This window comes from Balaenoptera ricei, chromosome 4, assembly GCF_028023285.1.
Source record: "Balaenoptera ricei isolate mBalRic1 chromosome 4, mBalRic1.hap2, whole genome shotgun sequence".
Lineage (NCBI taxonomy): Eukaryota > Metazoa > Chordata > Mammalia > Artiodactyla > Balaenopteridae > Balaenoptera > Balaenoptera ricei.
The window spans coordinates 161,382,234-161,405,822 of record NC_082642.1 but is presented as its reverse complement, the minus strand read 5'-3'; the positions used below and the strand labels follow the sequence as shown (position 1 = coordinate 161,405,822).

At 45.8% G+C, this 23,589-nt stretch overlaps 1 protein-coding gene and 1 pseudogene across 1 annotated transcript in view; one reads left to right on the top strand and one right to left on the bottom strand.

Annotated features, from left to right (window-relative positions):
• COL6A2 (collagen type VI alpha 2 chain) overlaps positions 1-19,885 on the bottom strand; it is a 37,242-nt gene extending 17,357 nt beyond the window's left edge. The window contains exon 1 of the mRNA XM_059921754.1: positions 19,790-19,885. The gene's annotated coding sequence lies outside the window, so the exon portion shown is untranslated. The remainder of the gene's footprint in view (positions 1-19,789) is intronic.
• LOC132365591 (histone-lysine N-methyltransferase KMT5B-like) lies at positions 13,724-14,910 on the top strand (annotated as a pseudogene).
• Positions 19,886-23,589: the final 3,704 nt, after the last annotated feature.

Below are 23,589 nucleotides of genomic sequence, written 5' to 3'. Positions count from 1 at the left end.
AGCTCTGAAGGGAAGCAGAGGCGTTAGGGGCACTTTGGTGCTGTTTCTTGGTGATGCCCCTCAACACTGTGGAAACGTCTCATTTTTGAGAGAAGGTGAATTTGCACTTGGTTTAAGGTGAGAGGGGTTATTCCTGGCGTAGTTAGGGGTGCACAGGACGTGGTCCTGCCTCCCTCCGCATGGGGTCATGGTTAGCTCAAGAGGCTGTGAGGCTACAGGTAACAGTCATGACCCCGAAGGGTGGTGACAGTTGCTGAGATTAAAGCAAGCCCCGTGGGAGTATCAGGAAATCCAGGAGGGCTTCCTGCAGGAGGTGATGGATGTGCCCAGACTGAGGGAATGGCCAGAGGAAGGAAGCTCCTGGCCGAGAGGAGTCTGGTCTAGGGAGGTCTGGGGGCAACACTCGATTGAGGTGAGGACCAAGAAGGTGGGGTGAGGGGCAGGCCAGGGGCTCTGAAGCACCCAGAAGCCAAGAGGGAGTCGGGCTGCACCAGCCAGAGCCAAGGGTCCAGAGCCATCAACCACTGGCGACGGCCACTGTGGGACTTCAGTCAGGGGGGCCAGTCAGGGCTGACCACTAGGATGTGGGCACAGCTTTGTCCTCCACTACCCCTCACCCTGCTGCCCCATGGAGGAGAGACCGCAGAGAGGGCACCATAAGGCCCACCATGTCCTGTGTGCTACAGGTGAGAGGGGACAGACCTGAGGGGAGGCTTGCCCAGCTTGGCACTGTTCTCCATGTGCACACATGTCACGCGCCACACACACACAGCACACACACACACAGACATCACACACGCATCACACATACCACACACACCACACACACAGTACACCACACACAGACATCACCATACACACACACCACACACACACAGCACACACACACACACGTCACACACCACACACACACACATCACACACCACACACACACACATCACACACACTCACATATCATACACCACACACACACAGCACACACAGCACACCACACACACGTCACACACCACACACAGACATCACACACACATCGCACACACTCACACATCATACACCACACACACACAGCACACCACAGACACCACACACCACACACACACAGCACACATACAGCACACACACACACATCATACACCACACACAAAAACACACATAATAAATTAAAAGAGGCCCACATAATAAAGTGTACTGGTGGAAAATCTTACTCTCAAATGTAATGAAAAATTCTAAAAATATCTACCCCAGGGGAAAAATACAATAGCAACAACAAAATACAGAAAACACCCGAAGGGAAAAATCACTTTGGCCTGCGGTAGGCAGCCTCCAAGTGGCCCCCGATTACTCTTGCCCATGCAGACTCCTCTTACCCCCTGAACTGTCTCTGGCCAGTATGACCAACAGAAAGACATGGAAGTGATGCTGTGTGACTTCCACGACTGGCTCATAAAAGGAAGGGTGCCTTCTGCCTGGTCCCCTCTTGACTTGCTATGGGGGAAGCCAGCTGCTGTAACGTGAAGACGCTCAAGCAGCCTTTGCAGAAGCTCACGGGGGAGGTGATGAGGCCTACAGCCGACAGCGGTGAGTGAGCCGTCTTGGAGGCAGACCCGCCACCCCAGCCAAGACTTAGATGACCGAGGCTGTGGCCAATATCCTGACTGCACCTCATGAGGGACCCTGAGTGAGAACCACCCAGCGAAGCCTCTCCTGAATTCCTGGCCTGCATAAATTACAAGATAGTAAATGCTTATTGTTTTAAATCACTAAGTTTTGGGTACTTTATTACACAGCAATAGACCACTAACAGAGGCATAAAACTTTTTCTCTACAACGTTGTAGACAAAGATGAGACAATAATTCAGGATTTTGACAGGAAAAAAAAAATGACCCAAGGATGTCTCCCCAGCCAACTTATCTTTCATGTATAAGGATAAACATCACAGAAAACTAAAAATAGAGCTACCATATGGTCCAGCAATCCCACTCCTGGGCATATATCCAGACAAAACTCTAATTCAGAAAGATACATGCACCCCTATGTTCATAGCAGCACTATTCACAATAGCCAAGACATGGAAACAATCTAAATGTCCACTGACAGATGAATGGATAAAGAAGAGGTGGTATATTTATACAGTGGAATATTAGCCATAAAAAAACACAAAATAATGCCATTTGAAGCAACATGGATGCAACTAGAGATTATCACACTAAGTGAAGTAAGTCAGAGAAATACAAATACCATATGATATCACTTACATACGGAATCTAAAATATGACACAAATGAACTTATCTACGAAACAGAAACAGACTCGCAGACACAGAGAACAGACTAGTGGTTGCCAAGGGGGATGGGGGATGGGGGAGGGATAGATTGGAAGTTTGGGGTTAGTAGATGCAAACTATTATGTATAGAATGGATAAACAACAAGGTCCTACTGTATAGCACAGGGAACTATATTCAATATCCTGGGATAAACCATGATGGAAGAGAATATAAAAAAGAATGTGTATATGTGTATAACTGAGTAACTTTGCCAAACAGCGGAAATTAACACATCGTAAATCAACTATACTTCCATTAAAAATAAAAAAAGGATAAACATCTCAGATGTAAAAGGGCTCAGATCTATGCCACCCACACACCGTTCCTAAAAATATTCTGCAAGGAATTTCTGCAGACAATGGAGAAATGAATAAAAATAAATGAAAAGCAAAGAAACTTGAGACATACAGTAAAATATAGAAAATGAAGGGAAAAGAACTGAAGCATAAAATTAAAAGCCAGAAATTTCACATAGATCAGTTGTGACAATAAAGGTGTATGGCTTAAATTCTCCTGTAAAGACAAACTTTCCTAAATTGGGTCAAAAAATGAAACCCATCGCCATGAGGTTTATAAGAGTCACACTTTAAATAGAAAGCCACAGATGGTGCAAAGAAAATGGAGTGGGGAGGGATGGATGCAAATGGAGAGAAAGACAGGGGCAGTGTTGTTGAGACACTAGAATTTAAGACAGAGGATGAGGGATGGGGCCCAGGGAAAGATAAAAGCTGCGGCACTCCAGTTATAAATCTTTATGTACCTAATTTCGTAACACACAATATTACTTAAAGCACAATCTGTGAAAAATCAAAGAAAAAACTGACAGACTGCAACCAAGTAGACTTTAACTCATCTTTTTATGTTACTGACAGATCATATTAAAAAAAACAGAGGATCTGAATGTCATGTTTTATAAAACTTTGATAGTAACAAGCCGGGAATATGTATTTTCTAAACATAAAGGATTTGGATAATGTGCATAAAACACGTGCACATATTACATATATACCTATGTTTTCAAAACCTACAAGTAGAGAACATACACTCTTTTAAAAATTTTACAGAATTCAATCCTAGAGTAAGCCACAAAGAAAGTTTTAATTTATTAAAAAAATGGAAATTTTACAGATAAAATTCTTTGAGCTACAATGCCAAATTTGTCACTAGTAAGACATAGGAAAAAAAACCCCAAAACAAAGCACTTGAAATTGAAAAACTCTCACAAAAACTACATAGGAATTAGTGACAATGACGATGTACACATAAAAACAAATATGAGAAGGCCAAAACTATAATCGGGGGAAAATACATAGCCTTAGATGCTTTATGTTATAAAATAAGAAATTAGTGTAACAAATTAGGCATGTGGTTAGAGAATAGGGACAAAAAAACTTAAAGAGATAAATCTCAGGAAAGCAAAAGAGAGAAAGTGGTAAAAAAAAAAAAAAACAATTGGTAGAAAAAAAACCCACAGTAGAATAATAAATACATCTAAGAGCTGGTTCTTCAAAAAGGCCAATAAAATAGAAAAAATTTTAGCAAGTCTAAGCAAGAATAAAAATGATGTAAACACAAATATAGAAATATACAAATTTAAGGAGTAAAATAATGATAGATGAGGAGAGTTTTTCTTGTTGTTTGTTTTTAAGAGTATACCAAGTGCAGCTTTGAGTGAGCTAGTAAATGCGAAAAGACCGTTTTCTGGGAAAGTGGCCTCACCTCTAGAGAGGAGGTGAGGAACCGGCTGCACTCTGACTTGGAAGGAATGGAAACACGGGAAGGAAACACGTTCCCGAAGACTCTGGCCCAAACAGATTTTGGGTGAGTTCTTTTGCATTTTCAAGAACAAACACTTCTTTATTTAACTTATTTCAGAACATAAAACGATAAGCTTTTCAATTCATTTGTTAACTTGGCAAAACCTAAGACCAAAACTTGGTAAAAGATACCCCTAAAAGGAACTCTATAGATAAATATCACTTTTGAATACAGTTGCAAAAATCCTAACTGATATTAGAAAATAAAATATAGTAGCATATTAAGGACTACTAAACCAGTACTAAGATGAAGTTAGTTAAAAATACAATGATGCAACATTAGGAAACATATTAATGTAAGTCACATTAATATAAAAAAGAAAATCATGTATAGGCATACCTCAGAGATATTCTGGATTTGGTTCCAGACCACCATAATAGAGCAAACATTGCAATAAAGGGAGTTGCAGGAATTTTTTTGGTTTTCCAGTGCATGTAAAAGTTATGTTTACACTATACTGTAGTCTATTGTGTGCAATAGTGTTATGTCTTAAAAAACAATGTACATAACTTAATTAAAAATACCTTATTGCTAAAAAAAATGCTAGCCATTATATGAGGCTTCAGTGAGTTGTAGTAGTAACATCAAAGACTGCTGATCACAGATCAACATAACAAGATAATAATGAAAAAGTCTGAAATATTGCAAGAATTCCCAAAATGTGACAGACATAAAGTGAGCAAACGTGGTTGGAAAAATGGCGCTGATAAACTTGCTCGATGCAGGGTTGCCACAAACCTTCAATCTATAAAAACCAAAACATCTGCAAGGTGCAATAAAGTGAAGTGCATTAAAATGAGGTATGTGTGTAACTGCTCTAAAAGGGCCCCAAAACATGCATTTGTGGTTAAACAAACAAACAAACAAACAAGGCAAAACCTCATAAGAGACTTAGGAGTTGGATTAACATTATAAAAGTAAAACTTCATAAGAAACTTAGGTGTTGGATTAATATTATAAAGGATATAAATTTCAAATCAACAGCCAGTATCAAATTTTACACAAAAACTAAATAGGTGTTCTTATCTTTGTGGGTCACAGACTCCTTTAAGAATCTGGACAGTTTCACCTGACACATATGCACAGATTACTCATATGGAGAAATCATAGTCCTCATTAATTCAGGGGGTCCATCTATGGAACTGACTCTGGATTAAAAACTCCTGCACTTGAAGAATGACCATTAGAGTACGAAAAATAAAAAATAAAAAAGACAAAGAGTGTTGATCTCATTATATTATTCACTGTTGTGTTGGAAGCCAATGCAATAAGACAGTAAACAGAAACAAAATGTCAGTCTTGGAAAGGAAGAGATAGGAACTGTCCTTATTAAAGATGGGACTGTCTACCTAGAAAATCCAATAAAATCAATCGAACAAAGTTTAGGGGAGAGAGAAAGGGGTATTCAATGAGGCAATTGTAAGAAAAAAAATACACAAAAATCTACAGATTTTCTTCTATCAGCAACAACCAATTAGGAAATGTAATGGAAAAAATACTATTTACACTAGCAAGAAAAACAACTTAAATCCAAGGAATAAACTTAATAAGAATCTACAGATGTGCAGGACTTATGAAAAAAAGTCCAAAAATTTCTAAGGAACACAGTGGACAGACAAACCTTGTTTTTGGATGAGAGACACAATATTTAAGAATATCAGTTATTTCTAACTGAATCTATAATAGAATGTAATTTTGATTAAAATTTCCAATAAAACTTTTTGCTTTTTTTGCCACTACATGTTGACAAAATGAATCTAAGATTTACCTGGAAGAAAAAATAAGAGTAGCTGAGAAAAATAAAAAATGAAGGGTGATGAAACTTGTGTTATCAAGTGCAATAATGGAATACAATTACAGTAATAAAGCATTAGTGGTTTTGGTGCTGGAATGGCCAACAGACCATACAGCAGTGGCATAACACCATATGAGAACTGAGGAAATGAGACGGCTGCTTTTCAGAGCACTGAGAGAAGGCTGGGAAAAGGGGTCACGATGTGATTAGAAATAAAGTAATCCCACCTCACACAGTACACCCAAATAAAGTCCAGGAGAAGTAAGTAACTGAGTGTAAAACATGGACCAAAAAGTCTTTGAAGGAAATAGAAAAGATGAAATGACAGTGAAATGTCTTATGATTACTCTGCACCAGACACTATGCTACATCTTTTCTTTTAACCCTCACAAGAGCCCTTGTGGATAGCACACTGGTGCTATTATAATCCCCATTTCATAGATGAGGAAACTGAGACTGAGACAGGTAACTTGTCCTCGGTGCTCAGAAAACAGCTGAGATCCAAATCCAGGCAGCATGGTTCTGAGTCCACACTCATGATAACTGGGCTCCCGCATATCACCTTCATTAAAACAAAACAACATGAGCAGAGTGGAAACATACCAAGAGCCAGGCAACCATATTCCCAATGCATGATCAAGATTTCATATTCTTAAGGTTTAAAAATTTTGATGGCCCATTATTGTGTAAATGTTTACAAGTGTAATATATTTTTGTTGTTTTAAACTTTTTATTAATATATAATGTCCTTCTTTGCCTCTTGTAACTCTTTTTGATTTAAAGTCCATTTTAATCTGGTGTTAGTATAGCTACCCCTGCTCTCCTTTGGTTCCTATTTGCATGGAATAACATTTTCCATCCATTCACTTCCAACCTGTTTGTGTCTTTGGTTCTAAAATGAATCTTTTGTAGACAGCATATAATTGGATCTCATTTTTTTTTAACATCCATTCTGCCAGTCTCTGTCTTTTGCTTGGACAGTTTAATCAATTTACAGTTAAAGTAACTACTGATAAGGAGAGACTTACTTCTGTAGTTTTCCTATTTGTTTCCTAGGTAGTTATAGCTTTTTTTTTTTTTTTTTTTTTTTTTAGAAGTGGTCCCTGATCAGATTCAGGGCCAGTTGCTTCTCGGAATGTTTGGTGATATTCTTTTTAAAGTTTAATTTTTATTTATTTATTTATTTATGGCTGTGTTGGGTCTTCGTTTCTGTGTGAGGGCTTTCTCTAGTTGTGGCAAGTGGGGGCCACTCTTCATCGCGGTGCGCAGGCCTCTCATTATCGCAGCCTCTCTTGTTGCGGAGCACAGGCTCCAGATGCGCAGGCTCAGTAATTGTGGCTCACGGGCCTAGTTGCTCCGTGGCATGTGGGATCTTCCCAGACCAGGGCTCGAACCCGTGTCCCCTGCATTGGCAGGCAGATTCTCAACCACTGCGCCACCAGGGAAGCCCCCTAGTTATAGCTTTTTTGTTCCTCATTTCCTGCATTACTGTTTTCTTTTGTGTGCAGCTGATTTTTGTTGCAAAACATGTATATCCCTTCCTCATTTCTTTTTGTGCATATTCTTTTGGTACTTTCTTTATGGTTACCACGGGATTACATTTAACATTCTAAAGTTATAACAATATAATTTGAATTTATGCCAGTTTAACTTCAACAACATACAAAAAAATCTGCTTCTTTAAAAGCTCCCTCCCTATCCCTTTCAGTTACTGACGTCACAAAATTACATCTTTACACATTTTGTGTCCCAAAACACAAGCAAATATTATTTTTAATGCATTGGTCCCTTAAATTATGTAGAAAACAAAATGTGGAGTTACAATAATACTAGTTTTAAGAAGAACAGAGCTGGAGGAATCACGCACCCTGACTTCACACTATACTACAAAGCTACAGTAATCAAAACAGTATGGTACTGGCACAAAAACAGACACATAGATCAATGGAAAAGAACAGACAGCCCAGTGCATAAACCCATGCACGTATGGTCAATTAATCTATGACAAAGGAGGCAAGAATATACAATAGAGAAAAGACAGCCTCTTCAATAAGTGGTGCTGGGAAAACTGGACAGCTAAATGTAAAAGAGTGAAACTAGAACATTCTCTAGCACTATATACAAAAATAAACTCAAGATGGATTAAAGACCTAAATGTAAGACCAGATTCCATAAAACTCCTAGAGGAAAACATGGGCAGAACACTCTTTGACATAAATCACAACAATATATTTTTGGCTCTCTCTCCTAAAACAAAGGAAATAAAACCAAAATTAAACAACTGGAACCTAATTAAACTTCAAAGCTTTTGCACAGTGAAGGAAACCATCAACAAAACGAAAAGACAACCTACTGAATGGGAAGAAATATTTGCAAATGATATGACCAATAAGGTGTTAATATCCAACATATATAAACAGCTTATACAACTCAACATCAAAAACACAAACAACCCAATTAAAAAGTGGGCAGATTTCACCAAGGAAGACATACAGATGGCCAAGAGGCACATGAAATGATGCTCAACATCACTAATTATTAGAGAAATGCAAATCAAAACTACAATAAGGTATCACCTCACACCAGTCAGAATGGGCATTATCAAAAAAGCTAGAAACAATAAATGCTGGAAAGGGTGTGGTGAAAAGGGAACCCTCCTACACTGTTGGTGGGAACGTAAATTGATACAACCACTATGGAAAACAGTATGGAGGTTCCTTTAAAAAGTCGAAATAGAACTACCATATGACCCAGCAATCCCACTACTGGGCATATATCCTGAGAAAACAATAATTCAAAAAGAGACATGCACCGCAATGTTCATTGCAGCACTATTTACAATAGCCAGGACGTGGAACCAACCTAAATGTCCATCAACAGATGAATGGATAAAGAAGATGTGGCACATATATACAATGGAATATTACTCAGCCATAAAAAGAAACGAAATTGAGTTATTTGTAGTGAGGTGGATGGACCTAGAGTCTGTCATACAGAGTGAAGTAAGTCAGAAAGAGAAAAACAAATACTGTTTGCTAACGCAGATACATGGAATCTAAAAAAAAAAAAAAAAGGTACTGATGAACATAGTTGCAGGGCAGGAATAAAGAGGTAGGTATAGAGAATGGACTTGAGGACATGGGGTGGGAAGGTGAAGCTGGGGTGAAGTGAGAGTAGCATCAGCATATACGCATTACCGAATGTAAAATCATTGGCTGGTGGGAAGCAGCCGCATAGCACAGGGAGATTGGCTCGGTGCTTCGTGATGACCCAGAGGGGTGGGATAGGGAGGATGGGAGGGAGGCTCAAGAGGGAGGGGATATGGGGACATGTGTGTGCATATGGCTGATTCACTTTGTTGTGCAACAGAAACTAACACGGTATTGTGAAGCAATTATGAAAAGAAATGGGCAGAAGAACTGAATAGACATTTTTCCAAAGGGGAAATGGCCAACAGGCACAGGAAAAGATGCTCAACATTGCTAATCATCAGGGAATTGCAAATCAAAACCACAGTGAGATATCACCTCACACCTGTCAGAATGGCTATCATCAAAAAGAACACAAATAACAAATGTTGGTGAGGATGTGAAGAAAAGGGAACCCTCATGCACTGTTGATGGGAATGTAAGTTGGTACATCCACTGTGGAAAACAATATGGAGGTTTCTCAAAAAACTAAAAGTACAACTACCATATGACCCAGCAATTCCACTCTTGGGTATATATTAGATTAATAATTTAAAAAAATGTATTAGTCTTTCAAATCATGTAGAAAAAAAGCGAGTTACATGCCATTGTTACATTAATTATTGTTATAATAATAATAGCTTTATAATTGCTCATGTATTTACCTTTACTGAGAGCTTCATATCTTCATATGACTTCAAGTTATTGTCTAGTGTCCTTTCATTTCACCTTCAGGACCCTCTTGAGCATTTCTTACAGGGCAGGTCTAGCAGTAATGGACTCTTTCAGCTTTTGTTTATCCGGGAATGTTTTAAGGTTGCCCTCACTTCTGGGGGACAATTAGGCTGGATATAGAATTTTCAGGCAATAGTTTTTTTTTTCCTTTTAGCATTTTGAATATATCAACCAACTGCCTCTTGTCTCCAAAGTTTCTGATGAGAAATCTGGTAATCCTATTGAGAATCCCTTGGATATGATGAGTCACTTCTCTCTTGCTGATTTCAAAATTCTCTCTTTCTTTTTGTCTTTTGACAGTTTGGTTATAATGTGTATCACTGGGAGTCTCTTTAAGTTCATCCTACTTGTCTTGGATGTTTATATTCATGTCATTCATCAAACTTGGGAAGTTTCTTCACATATTTCCTCTGCCCCTTTCTCTCTCATCTCCTTCTGGGACTCCCAAAACAAGTATGCATGTCCTTTAGGTTCTGTTCATTTTTCTTTAATCTTTTTTCTTTCTGCTCCTCAGACTCATAATTTCCATTGTCTTATCTTCAACATCACTAATGCTTTCTTCTGTCTTCTCAAATTGGCCTTTGCATCCCTCTAATAAATAACTAAAAGTCATTGTACTCTTCAGCTCTATTATATCGTTTTGGATTCTACCTAGGTTTTCTATTTATTGATATTTCTATTTTGTTCATACATTATTTTCTTGACTTTCTCCACATCTTCCTTTAGTTCCTTGAGCATCTTTAAGATGGTTGTGTTAAAGTCTTTGTCTAGTAGATCCACCATCAGGTCTTTTTCAGGGACAGTTTTGGTGAGTTTATATTTTTTCCTTTGAGTGGGCCATACTTTCCTGTTCCTTTGTTTGCCTTTTGATTTTTTGTTAAAAACTGGACATTTGTTTTTGATTATTGTAGGCTGTCTCCGTGCCAAGGTTCAGCCTGAGGAGTAAAGGTAAGGTCTTTTCATTTCCTTCCTGAGCCTGCACTTTCCCCCAGGCATGTGCAGTTCCTGTTTAATTCCCCCTGTATATGCAGTTGCTTTTGAATGTCATAATCATCAATGTCTGGCTCTCAAAAGGAGAAAAAGAGAAAAATGAATGGAGGAAAAAAGGTGCCAGCCCTTTAAATCTCCTGGAAGTCAATTCAACCAGAGAGGGCAAGGCTTGCAATGATGAGGAGAAGTGTAACAACAGTGGAAGCCTCAATAAATTGAAAAAGAAAATAACATAAAAAGTATCTTCTCTAATCACAATGGGATGACTTTAGAAGTCAATAACAGAAGGAAAACTGAAAAATTCACAAAATTGTGGGAATTAAACAACTCACCCTTAAAAAACCAATAGAATAGGTCAAAGAAGAATCACAAGGGAAATTAGAAAATACTCAGAGACTGATAAAAATGAAAACAAGACATACCAAACATATGAAACACAGTAAAAGCAGTATGAAGAAGAAAATTTATAGCTACAAATGTTAACATAAAACAACAAGAAGGATCTCAAATTAACAACCTAATTTTACCTTTACAACTTAAGGAACTAGAAAAAGAACAAATTAACAGCTAGCAGAAGGAATGAAATAATAAACACTAGAGCAGAGATAAATGAAATAGTAGAAAAACAATAGAGAAAAATCAATGAAACCAAAAGTCAGTTCTTCAAAAAGATCAACAACGCTGACAAATCTTTAGCTAGATGGACTAAGAAAAAAAGAGAATACTCAAATTACTAACATCAGCAATGAAAGTGGGAAATTACTACTGATTCTACAGAAATAAAAAGAATTATAAGAGAATACTATAATCAGTTGTATGTCAACAAATTAGATAACCTAGATGAAATGGACAAATTCCTAGAAACACAAAACCTACAAAGACAAAACCATGAAGAAATAGAAATTCTGAATAGACCTGTAATTAGTAAGGAGTTTGAATCAGTAATTGAAAATCTCCTGACAAAGAAAAGGCCTGGACATGACGGCTTTACAGATGAATACTAGGAAGCATTTAAAGTAGAACTAACATCAGTACTTGTCAAACTTTTCAAAAAAATTGAAGAGGAGGGAATACCCCCAAACTCATTCTATGAAGTCAGCATTACCCTGATACCAAAGCCAGACAAAGACACTACAAGAAAAGAAAACTACAGACCAATATCCCTTATCAACATGGATACAAAAATCATCAACAAAATATTAGCAAACAGAATTCAACAGGATAGAAAAAGGATTAAACATCATGACCAAGTGGGATTTATTCCTGGAATGCAAAGATGATTCAACATATGAAAATCAATTAATGTAACACACCACATTAACAGAATGAAAGAAAAACGCACATGATCATCTCAATTGATGCAGAAAAATCTTTTGATAAAATTCAATATCCTTTCATGATTAAAGAATTCAACAAACTAGGAATAGATAGAAACTACCTCAGTATAATAAAAGCCATTTATAATAATCCCACAACTAACATCATACTCAATTGTGAGAGACTATAAGCTTTTCCTCTAAGGTCAGGAACAAAGCAAAGATGCCCACTTTCACCATTTCTATTCAACATAGTATTGGAAGTCCTAGTCAGAGCAATTAGGCAAGAAAGAGAAATAAAAGGCATTCAAACTGTATAGGAAGAAGTAAAATTATCTCTGTTCACAGATGATATGATTGTATAGGTAGGAAATCCTGAAGAGTCCACAAAAAGAAACTGTTACAATAAATGAATTCAGCTAAGTAGCAGGAAACAAAGTCAACACACAAAAATCAGTTGCATTTCTATACACTAACAATGAATAACACAAAAAGGAAAATAAGAAAACAATTCCATTTACATTAGCATCAAAAGAATAAAATACTTAGGAATTATTTTTACCAAAGAAGTGAAAGACTCACTGAAAAATATAAAACATTTCTGAGAGAAATTAAAGAAGATATAAATAAATGGAAAGATATTCTGTGTTTATAGATTGGAAGACTTAATATTAAGATGTCAATACTACCCCAAGTGATTCACAGATTTAATGCAATCTCCATTGAAATCTCAATAATGACTTTTGCAGAAATGGAAGAGACCACTCTAAAATTCGCAAAGGATATCAAGAGACCCTGAATAGCATAAACAATTCTAAAAGTGAAGAACAAACTGAGGAACAAACTTCCTGATTTCAAAATTTACTACAAAGCTACACTAATCAAAACAGTATGGTACTGGGATAAAGGGACATATAGACAAATGGAATAGAATAGAGTCCAAAAATAACCCTCACATATGTAATCAAACGATTTTCAACAAGGGTGTCATGACCATTCAGTGGGGGAAAAGACAGTCTTTTTCAACAAATGGTGCCAGAAAACTGGATATCCACATTCTAAAGAATGAAGTTGGACCTTACCTAACACCATACACAAAAATTAACTCAAAGCAGATCCATGATTTAAGTGTAAGACCTAAATTTATAAAACTTCTAGAAGAAAACAGAAGGAAAAACTCTTCACAATACTGGATTTGGCAATGCTTTCTTGAATATGACAACAAAAGCACAAGCAACTAAAGAAAAAAAGAGGCATAGTGGATTCCATGAAAATTTTAAAAATTTGTGCATCAAAAGACACTATTCAGCCTGGTCCAGGGCACTCCTTTTCGTGTCCTTCCACCAGTCGTGGGCAGGGTCTGAGCGGTTCACTGGGGGTGGAGATGCATTTTTGGGGAGGGCAGTGAGGCTCTGGGGCTGTGAGAGGAGGGCAGCCTGACACCAGAGGCAGCAGCGAAGCCTCAGAACACGAGGCTTTGGGACCCAGGACACGGAGTCCCCAGACCAGCCGCTGCCTTTGGGACCGCAGAGTAGCACAAGAGGCGAGGTTATTGTAACTCAGGATGCGAAGGGCAGAGTCGATATGTACCATCTTCTGGAATGTCCACCAAGGAACTCTGAAAATGATGACCTAGCAACCAGTTTGGTTCTTGATCCCTATTTTGGTTTTCAAACACACAAAATGAATACTAGCTTTCGGTCTGTTACAGGAAGGCAAGAAGAACTAAAGGAAGTGATTGAACATTTTAAGAAAGATGAGCACTTGGAGAAAGCCGTCAAATGTCTGACTTTGCAACAGAAATGATGCAGGAGGAGCAACTAAGCCCATGCACCACAACTACTAAGCCTGCGCTCTAGAGCCCATGAGCCACAACTACTGAGCCCACGCGCCACAACTACTGAAACCCACGTGCCACAACTACTGAAGCCCGCGCGCCTAGAGCCCGTGCTCCACAGCAAGAGAAGCCACTGCAATGAGAAGCCCGCACACTGCAACAAAGAGTAGCCCCCGCTCGCCGCAACTAGAGAAAGCCCGCGCGCAGAAACAAAGACCCAACGCAGCCATAAATAAACAAATAAAATAAATTTATTAAAAAAAATGATGCAGGAGAATTTATTCAAGGAACACGTATTTATTTACTTGCGAATGTTTGCAACTGACAGTGGATTTGAAATAATGCCTTGTAATAGATACTCATTAGAACAAAATAGAGCCAAAATAATTGCAACCAAAGAGTGGAAATGAAATGACAAAATAGAATTACTGGTGGGTTGTGTTGCTGAGCTTTCAGAAATTGAGGAGAACATCCTACTTGGACCCAGAGAAAACGACTTCAGTGTTGTGTATTCCAGAAGGAAAAACTGTGCTCAGCTTGCCTTGGTCCTGCTGCATTTACAAACCATGACTGCAGACCTAAGTGTGAGTTTCTGCCAGTTGGCCAAGACACAGCAAGTGCGAAGGCTCTAAGAGATACTGAACCTGGAGAAGAAATTCTTGCTACTATGGAGGTGGGTTTTCTGGGGGGCAATAATGAGTTCTGCGAGTGTTACACTTGTGAAAGATGGCAACTGGTGCTTTTAAATCCAGAGCGGGACTCTTGCTTCTGCTGCTGTTATCAACAGCAAATGTGGACTCAGAGAAACAGTAAACCTTTAAATAGGCTTAAAAAGTTAGGTGACAGCAGTAAGAATTCAGTCAGTCTGTCAGTCCTAACACTGACGCAGACACCACTCAGGAATAGAAACAACGCAAGGTCATCATACGTTTGAAAGAAACCCTTCCACGGTGTTAGTTTCTCTGTGATGACGTTGTCAGGTCCCATGAGAAGACAAAGGACGACGTGGCATCACACAGGCACACACGTGTTCCACGCCTGGCCAGTCTGTTAGGTTGGCTGGTGGACTTGGGGAGTTCATAGCGTCTGACCTCAAGGCTCCCAACCCCCTTTTTACAACTTGCTTGCCTTTTTCAAAATGAGCTGACCCAATTCACCAAACCACCAGTTTCCAGACTCAGAACTATGATAGAGGAGCATTTTGAATGTTGCTCTACTATGACGTGTTGTAATAGCCGCTCCTCAAAGTAGCAAGAGAGATGAAGAGGAGAAAGAAGTGAGCTTTTAGATACCTGCAGTGAGTGGGGGTAGAACCTAATGGAGACCGGAGAAAGAGAGAATGAAGAATAAAGAGAAAAGAAAGAGAAGAAAGCCTAAACAAGCAAAAGAAAACACATCATGTTTGTGGAGCTTTGAAGTCCTGGAATCACTGTGATCGCTACTGTTTTTCATCAGGGTGACACCAGTTTTCTCTAGTTGCCCCTAAAGCAGTAGCCTCTTTAGTCTGACTTGTCTCTGATAGGAATAAAGTTTAAAAGTTTTAACTTGATGGTCCCCACAGCACGCCTGTTTTGGCACTATAAATGTCCATACAGGGCTTCCCCGGTGGCACAGTGGTTAAGAATCCGCCTGCCAATGCAGGGGACATGGGTTCGAGCCCTGGTCCAGGAAGATCCCACATGCCGCGGAGCAACTAAGCCCGTGCACCACAACTACTGAGCCTGAGTTCTAGAGCCCGCAAGCCACAACTACTGAGCCCATGTGCCACAACTACTGAAGCCCATGCACCTAGAGCCCGTGCTCCACAACAAGAGAAGCCACAACAATGAGAAGCCCGCGCACCATAACGAAGAGTAGCCCCTGCTCACCACAACTAAAGAAAGCTCGTGCGCAGCAACGAAGACCCAGCACAGCCAAAAATAAATAAATAAATAAATAAATTTATTTAAAAAAAAATGTCCATACATACCTCTTAGCACGTAAGTACCCTCTGAGGTCTGATTATTTCGGCTCTTCTCCCTGTCTTCAGATGTCTTCAGCCCAACTCTGGGTGCTCCTCTCCACTACAGAAGATCCCAAAGAAAAGGGAGGGTGTCTCCCATGATGGTGACTGTCACTGCCGTGAAGTCTGACTCTACCTGCTGCTGGGGGTCAGAGGCCAGGGGTAACCTCTGCCGTGGAAAAGTGACACTGTGTTCCTATTCCAGTCTTTAATGTCCAAAGTGAACAAAGACGGGCAGTCAGTCTGTCATTTACCCTTGACTGTTGGTTTTAATAATAAATGCAGAACAATACAAAAGAGACACTATCCAGAGAGTCAAAAGGCAGCCTACATAATTGGAGAAAATACTTGCAAATCATATATCTGATAAGGGATTAATATCCAGAATATATAGAGAACTGAAACTCAACAACCAAAACCCCAGCAACCCAATTCAGAAATGGGCAAAGGGCTTGAATAGACATTTCCCTAAAGAAGTTATACCAATGGCCAATAAGCACATGAAAAAATGCTCAACATCACTAATCATTAGGGAAATGCAAATCAAAATTACGATGAGATATCACCTTACACTCATTAGGATGGACAGTATCAAAAAACAAGAAATGTTGGAGAGATAAGGGGAAAATGGAATTGTTGGTGGGAATGTACAAATGTAGAGCTGTATGGAAAATAGTATGGTGGCTCCTCAAAGAACAAAAATAGAATTACCATATGATCTACCAGTTCTACTTCTGGGGCTATACATACTCAAAGGAATTGAAAGTTGGGTCTCAAAGAGATATTTGTACATCAATGTTCATAGCAGTATTACTCAGAATAGCTAAAATGTGGAAGCAACCCAGGTGTCCATCGATGGATGAATGGATAAGCATAATGTGGTCCATCCATACAATGGAATATTATTCAGCCTTGAAAAGGAAGGAAATTCTGACACATGCTATGACATGGATGAAACTTGAGGACATTATACTGAGTGAAATAAGCCACACACAGAAAGACGAATACTGTATGATTCACTTATATGAGGTACTTAGAATATCTCAGAAATCATAGCGACAGAAAGTAGAATGGTGGTTGCCAGGGGCTGGGGGAGGGGGGATTGGGGAGTTAGTGTTTAATGGGACAGAGTTTCAGTTTTACAAGATGAAAAGTGTTCTGGAAATGGATGGTGGTGATGGTATCACAATATGAAGGTACTTAATAGCACTGAACTATACATTTTAAATGGTTCAGATGGTAGATTTTATGTTATGTGTATTTAACCACAATTTTAAAAAATTAGGGGAAAAAAAATCTCTTACAAAGTAGTAAAAAATGAGCACCCATTAGGAAGATGGGGAAATCATAACCAGGAAAGTAACAGCAGTACAAATGGTCAGTGATCGAGCTGCACAAAAACCAAGGACATGGAGACAAACCAACAAGGCACCATCCCTCATCTATGAAACTGGCAAATAGGACAGAAAACCAGACACTGTCCACAGCCAGAGCACCAGGGCCCGTCTCCACTCCTCTGGTGGCTCTGACAACAGGTCTGGAAGCCTTGACACTTTTCAGAACTTGTGACCCAGACTCTGCTCTCCAAGGAGCAGCCCCCCACAGCTGGGCTGCCCACCCTCCGTCTGCCCGTCACAGGATCTACACTGGGCCCCCGAAGGCTACCCGCTGGCGGGGCGTGGGGCTGCCGGCCTGTTCAGATCTCTGGGGCGGATCTGCACCCGGTCTTTGCAGGGTGTCGCTTTCCGATTTGGCCCAATCCCAGCACATGCTTCAGGGCGGGGGCTGGCCCCCCAGGTCCTGTTCAGGGAGCAGCACCCCACGAGCCCTGCTTCTTTGCAGGTGTGCCCCACACCATGGTCCCCCGGCTTTGCACAAATGTTTGAAAGGAGCCACAGGAAGGAGAGACCCACTGGAACACGGGGCCGTGTTTAAAGGAAAAGAATCAAACTATTTGAGTTTTTCTTAAAATAATCACAAGAGCTAGGTTTCCCAGCATTGTAAAGCACTTGTGGCCACAAACACGGTCTCCCTATACCCTGTGAACCTGGAGACCTTGTTCTACAGATGAAAAAGCAGCGCCAGAGAGGAGGCTGGCTTTGGCCCACACCCCCTGCTGAGGCCCCGGGAAGACCCCTGGGTCCTGCTCCTCTCCCAGGCACCGGCCCATCTCAGGGAGCTCATCTCACACCTGAGGGACCTCAGGCGGGTCTGCTGCACAACAGAGCTGCCTGTGCTGGCTGGCGATGCAGAGTCTGCTGGGCGTGGATGTGCCCTGCCCGGTGCAGGGCCGCGCTCCACCCGACCAGGTGACCCAGCGGCTGGAGCCTGGCTTTCACCTGGATGTTGCCTTCCCTGTAGTTTCCACTGTGGACATGCCCAACAACTGCCCCCAACCTGCCGCAGTCTTCACAGGCCTCCCAGGTCACTTTCATCAGCCCAGGGTGGCAGCTTCCCAGTGACCAGAGTGGCCCAGTGGCCCACTGAGAGCCACGTCCTGCCAAGGGGACACATCTGCGCCCCTTGCATCCAGCCCCTCCAGTCACCTATGCCCCGGGGGCCCAGGCTCTCTCCCCCGCCCAGCTCTCCTGCCTCAAGAGTGACGGAAGGAAGGCAGACCACTTCCCTCCCTCCTGGGAGCCCCCAGTGCCCATCCAGCCTCCTGGCCCCGGTGAGGCAGACAGGAAATAGACCCCAACGTAAGATGGCCTCCAAGCCAGAACTCCTTTACGGGAAACAAAACCCAGGGAAATCTGTGTACCTCAAGCCTCCTTCTTTTTGGGTGTCCCTCTACAAGTGCAGATCCTTCCCTTGGGGACAGCTGGGTGGCCTGGGGGTGTGGGGGCCATCAGCTTTCTCCCTGGGTTCAGGGGACCATTCTCCGGGGCCCCGGGCAGGACGGCAGGCACCCCAGGGCGCCGCCCTGCGCCCTGCCGTTTTTGGTTGTTACCAGCATCAGCTGATACTCTCAGCGGCTGACCTCCCCACCCCCACAGTGGGCGCTGGGCCCGTGAGGAGCCCTGGGTGGGTGTGGGGCCCGACCAGCAGGGGAGCCGCCCTGGCACAGTCCGCCTGGGCTCCCACCTCCCTCCCTGTGTCCCACTCAGCGCCCCCTTAGTCTCCCTTAGCAGACTTTGTCGGGCGGATGCCGGTGCGCCCCTCCAGCCTCAGAGGAATGGGGGCAGGCTGGGCTCCTGCTGACTCCTGGGTGGGGTGGGGTGTGACCTGTGCTCTCCCCCTCCCTGCTCACCCCTGCTTCCGGGTAGCAGAGACCCCCTCCTCGCCTGCAGCCCGAGTGCCGGGAAGCTGGCCCCTCAGAGCTCATTCCAGGGGCCAGTCCTTCCAGGGGGAGGAGGGACATCCGCTCCCTTTCAGCCGAGCCGAGGAGGGGGACCAGCACCCCTGGAGGCCCTGTGCTCAGTTCCGGGGGGGTCCTCCCGTGGGAGTGAGCTGGGCTCCTCAACCTCCGGAGATGTCCCCTGGCCCGAGACAGAACCAAGCCTCCCAGGAGCGGCCAAGGGTCTGGCTGCAGATGGGGGACCCGGGCAGGGACGGCAGGCGCCGTGGCCTCAGCATCGCGCCGGGAACCGGGAGCCCAGCTCGGCCCCAGGAGAGGCGGGGACAGACGGGCGGGCCCCCGCGCGAGGCGCCCCAGGCGCGGACCCGGGGGCTCCGAGCGAGGCCGGCGGTGCAAGTGCGGGCACCGCGGCGGGCGCGTCCCCCGGCGAACGCCAAGTCCCCGCGTCCCGGCGCCGAGGCGGACCGCACTGTACAGGGCCTTACCTGACCGCGCGTCGGGCCCCCTCGCCGGACTCTTCCCGAGCGCAGAGGCTCCGGGTCCCGTCGGTGCGAGACGGCGCCGAGTGGGCAGGGGGAGGGGCCGCTGCTAGACCCCGCCCCGCCCCGCCCCGCCCCGCCCCGCGCCCACAGAGGCCACCGGGCGGCGCTGCGGCCCCGCGCATGGCGGCGGGGCGGGGCCGACAGGGGACCCGAGCGGCCGGGAGGGGACCGGAGGGGGCAGGGGTGCGGGGAGTCGGGGGACGGGGCGGGAGAGCGGCCCCTGGAAGACAGGACCCCCTCCCCGCGCTCGGACTGCTGCTCCGACTGGACGCCTGCCCACCTCCCTGCCTGCTGCCCGACCCCGCCCATTTCCCCGCGACCTGCGGCGTCTACTCTCGGGCCTGGGGCGCCTCGGACTCCCCGCTCACTCGCCACTTGGAGGAGCAGCCCTGGGAGGCCGCAGGGTCCTCCCGCCCGGCGTCCCCTCCCCATGTCCCCCTTGCTCAGGACCAGCGGGCTGGGGTCTTCTTCCTCATGCAGGGACACGCAGCTCTGTGACCCACTGATCACAACGGGTGTCCCGCTGTGGGGTCCCCGCCCCTCAGGGGTGAGAGGCCGGCCGGGCAGGGGCAAGGGCAGCCAGGACAGCGGGAGCCTCAGGCGCTCTGGGTGGGGAGCGAGGGCCTAGGGGTGCTGGCTGGGCCCGGGTTTCCTTGCAAGAACCCCACAGGTGCTCCTGGGGCTGGGCCCTGGGGCCACTGTGATGGCCCTACCTGAGCCGAGGCTGGGAGAGGGTGAGCAGGGTCCCTGTCAGGGCTGTGGGGGGGATCGCCACTCCCCCACCCGCCCTGGAGCGGCAGCCCCCCAGACCAGTGCTCTTCCTCGAGGGAGGGTGCAGGCGGGACTGGGGCCGAGGTCCCTGGGCTCTGGGATAGGCCTGCCACCGCCATCCTTGAAGGGGGCCCAGGCAGCAGGAGATGTGGCTCCAGCCTCAGGTGAGCAGCTTTGCTAATCTCTGGCTTAGCCCCTCCACCCAGGAGGAGAGAGACCCCAGAGCTTCGTGGTCACCTGTGTGTGCCCAGGAGGACTTCCCCACGGCGTGCAGCCCCACTGCGTGCAGCCCCGCTGGTCTTCCTGACCACCTCTTTCTGTCTGTGCCCTGATTCTGGTGCAGCTGGGTCCCATCTCCTGTTGGGATAGTACGGTGGCCGAGGCCAGGGGTCTTTGTGTCCTCAGTGAGCCCAGCAGTAGTGACTTGAAGCAGAAGGGGAGGGACACGCAGTCCCTGCAGCCTCGAGACAGGCCGCCCCTGCTCTGCTATCTGAAGGGCTTGCAAGTTACGCCTTGGCTCCGGCACGCTGCCTTCCACCTGCTGCCCCTCCCGGAGCCCCTCCGGCTGGACCCCCATCAATGCCCACTCCACCGCCCACTGCCCACCCGTCCCTTGGCAGCACCAGTCACTGTCTCCTCCCCAGGGGCCTTTCCCGTGTGGATGGGCGCCGGAGTCAGGGGGCACTGAGGTGGGGGTGTGGCTGTGTGAGTGTGTGTATCTGTGTGTGAGTGTGTGGGTGGATGTGCAGTGTGTGTGCTGTGTGTCTGTGTGCAAGTGTGTTGAGTGTGGCAGCTGCGTGGCGGCCAGGAACACGAGCCCAGGCTCCCTGCCCTGGAGTGCTGCTGCCTAGGGCCCCGCATGGTGCCGCCCCGCTGGGTCCACCTGTGCCCTCTGGGGCCACACTTCCCATGGGGGCTGCTCCCAGGGCTATGAACACAGGCCCATTCCTACAAGACCCAAATCCTTTAAGGGGCTAAGCTGGCTCCAGGTGTCCCTGTCAACATGGCCAGGACAGTCTAGGAGCTGCTCTGTGGGCGGCCACTCGCCTTCCCCAGCGCCCTCCCCGTGTCCTCCCAGGGGTCTCACCTCTGGTCTGAGGGCTCCGCCATCATCCTCAGCCTCCTCCCCTGAATCCTTCGCAGCCATTGCCCCAGGAAATCTCTAGTCACATCCCGCCTGCCTTGGTGCCTCCTTCTCGGAGGGCCCCAGCGGACACAGGAGTGCAGGGGGCATTGGTGCTGCCTCTCCCACCACTGGTGACCCCGTCCCGGTTGGTGTGTGGGGGGCAGGGAGTCCTCGGCACAAGGTGGAGGCCCAATTGCCAGATTCCACCAGGCGTGACCTGGGAAAATGTCCTGTTACAAGGAGCACCTCGCAGGTGTGATGACTCAGGAGTCTGAAGGGGTCGAGGGGCTACCTGGCTAGTGCTGAGTTGCACCGACGGCCCTGCGGGGGTAATGGGAGACCGAGGCAGTCAGCCAACGGTTAAGGGCTCAGGGTGAGAGCCAGGGGTCTCTTTGTCCTAAAAAGAGATCCCGTCTCCTTCGGGGGAAGACCTGAGGGCTGAGCAGCGGCTGAGAATGATAGGAGCACCCGGCTCCAGGCGCCGTGACTGCTCGGCCGTCGCTGGTCGGTGACGGTCAGGCCCCGGCCGAGTAAACCTGAGACCCTGAACCTGGTGGGGACATCCGGGTGGAAGCCCTGAGGAAGGGGCTCTGCAGACCCCTGAGCCCTCAGAGCTGGCGGGGCCCCCGCTCTTCCCTGGTAGAGCCGGCACTTCACTGTGCTGGGAGTCGCTGCAGGCGCCTCCCTGCCGCAAGGCAACAGATGCCCCTCGTGGAGGCCACCCCGGCCCATCTCCTGGCTGCCAGGCCAATGACCGGGAGAGAGTCCAGTGTAACCTGATGGGGACCTGTGGGCCGGGTCAGAAGGACAGAGGTCGTACGTCAGAGGAGCTGCGGGAGAGCCGGCCCACCTGCCAGCGCCGGGCAGCAGTCCTGGGGTTGGGTTTGAGGGTCCTTGACCCAGAGGCCAGAACAGAAGACTGTGAAAGCAGGAGTTCTCAACTTGGAGACACTTACTCGGAACTTAGGATTTAATCTCCTGGCAAGTCTTCAGGTCACAGGGCACACTCAATTCTGGGATGACTCACAGAGGCCTGGAGAAAGTTCTGGCCCACAGTGAGCAGAATAGAAGTGCTGAAGCTGCCCTGGTAGATGGCAGAGGAAGGAACGAAGAGGCTGAGGGCAGGGCCTCCAGTGAAAAGGCGGGATCCCGACTCCGTTCCCAGACTTCACGAATTTCCCATCGGAACCACTAACTGCAGAGGCGGCCGGGCGGCCAGGAGGAAGGGCCGGGCCACGCCTTGGTCAGTTTTTACTGTGAGGCTCCCCGATTCTCCCAGAGACCTACAGCATTTACTTGGGTGGCCCCAACGCTCTGGTAGGGAACTGTCAAGACGTTATGAGGACAATTGGACACAGAATCTGAGTGGATACTGACACCTGGAGACCCACAATGTCACCATGGCCTCCCTGTTGGAGGAGGGGTTTACCAGGCCAGGTAATAAAAGAATCCTGGCCAAAGTGTTGGTCAGACCACTCAGTGGTCATTTTCCTTGTCCCCAAGTGTGCAGCGGGCCACTGGAGTAACTGCACATGGGGCTCCTTGCCGGTGTGGTCACAGACAGCCCAGCAGGGAAGCCCAAGGGGAAGCTTGGACGCTGCCCCCTCGTGGCCCAGTAGATAAACCACAAACTACGTGTTGTCCTGGAGGTCACGACCTGGAGGAGGCAGGCGGGGTGGGCTGTCGGTCTCTGTGGTGACAAGGGCTGCGGAGACTGGCTGGTCCTGGAGAGTGTAGACCCCTGAGGCTTAGCCAGGGAGCAGCCCAGCTGCACCTGCTGTGCCAGGTGTGACATCCTTGTGACATCCTTGTCGCAGGTTAGTAAGGCCGTGGATCAGTGGTCACG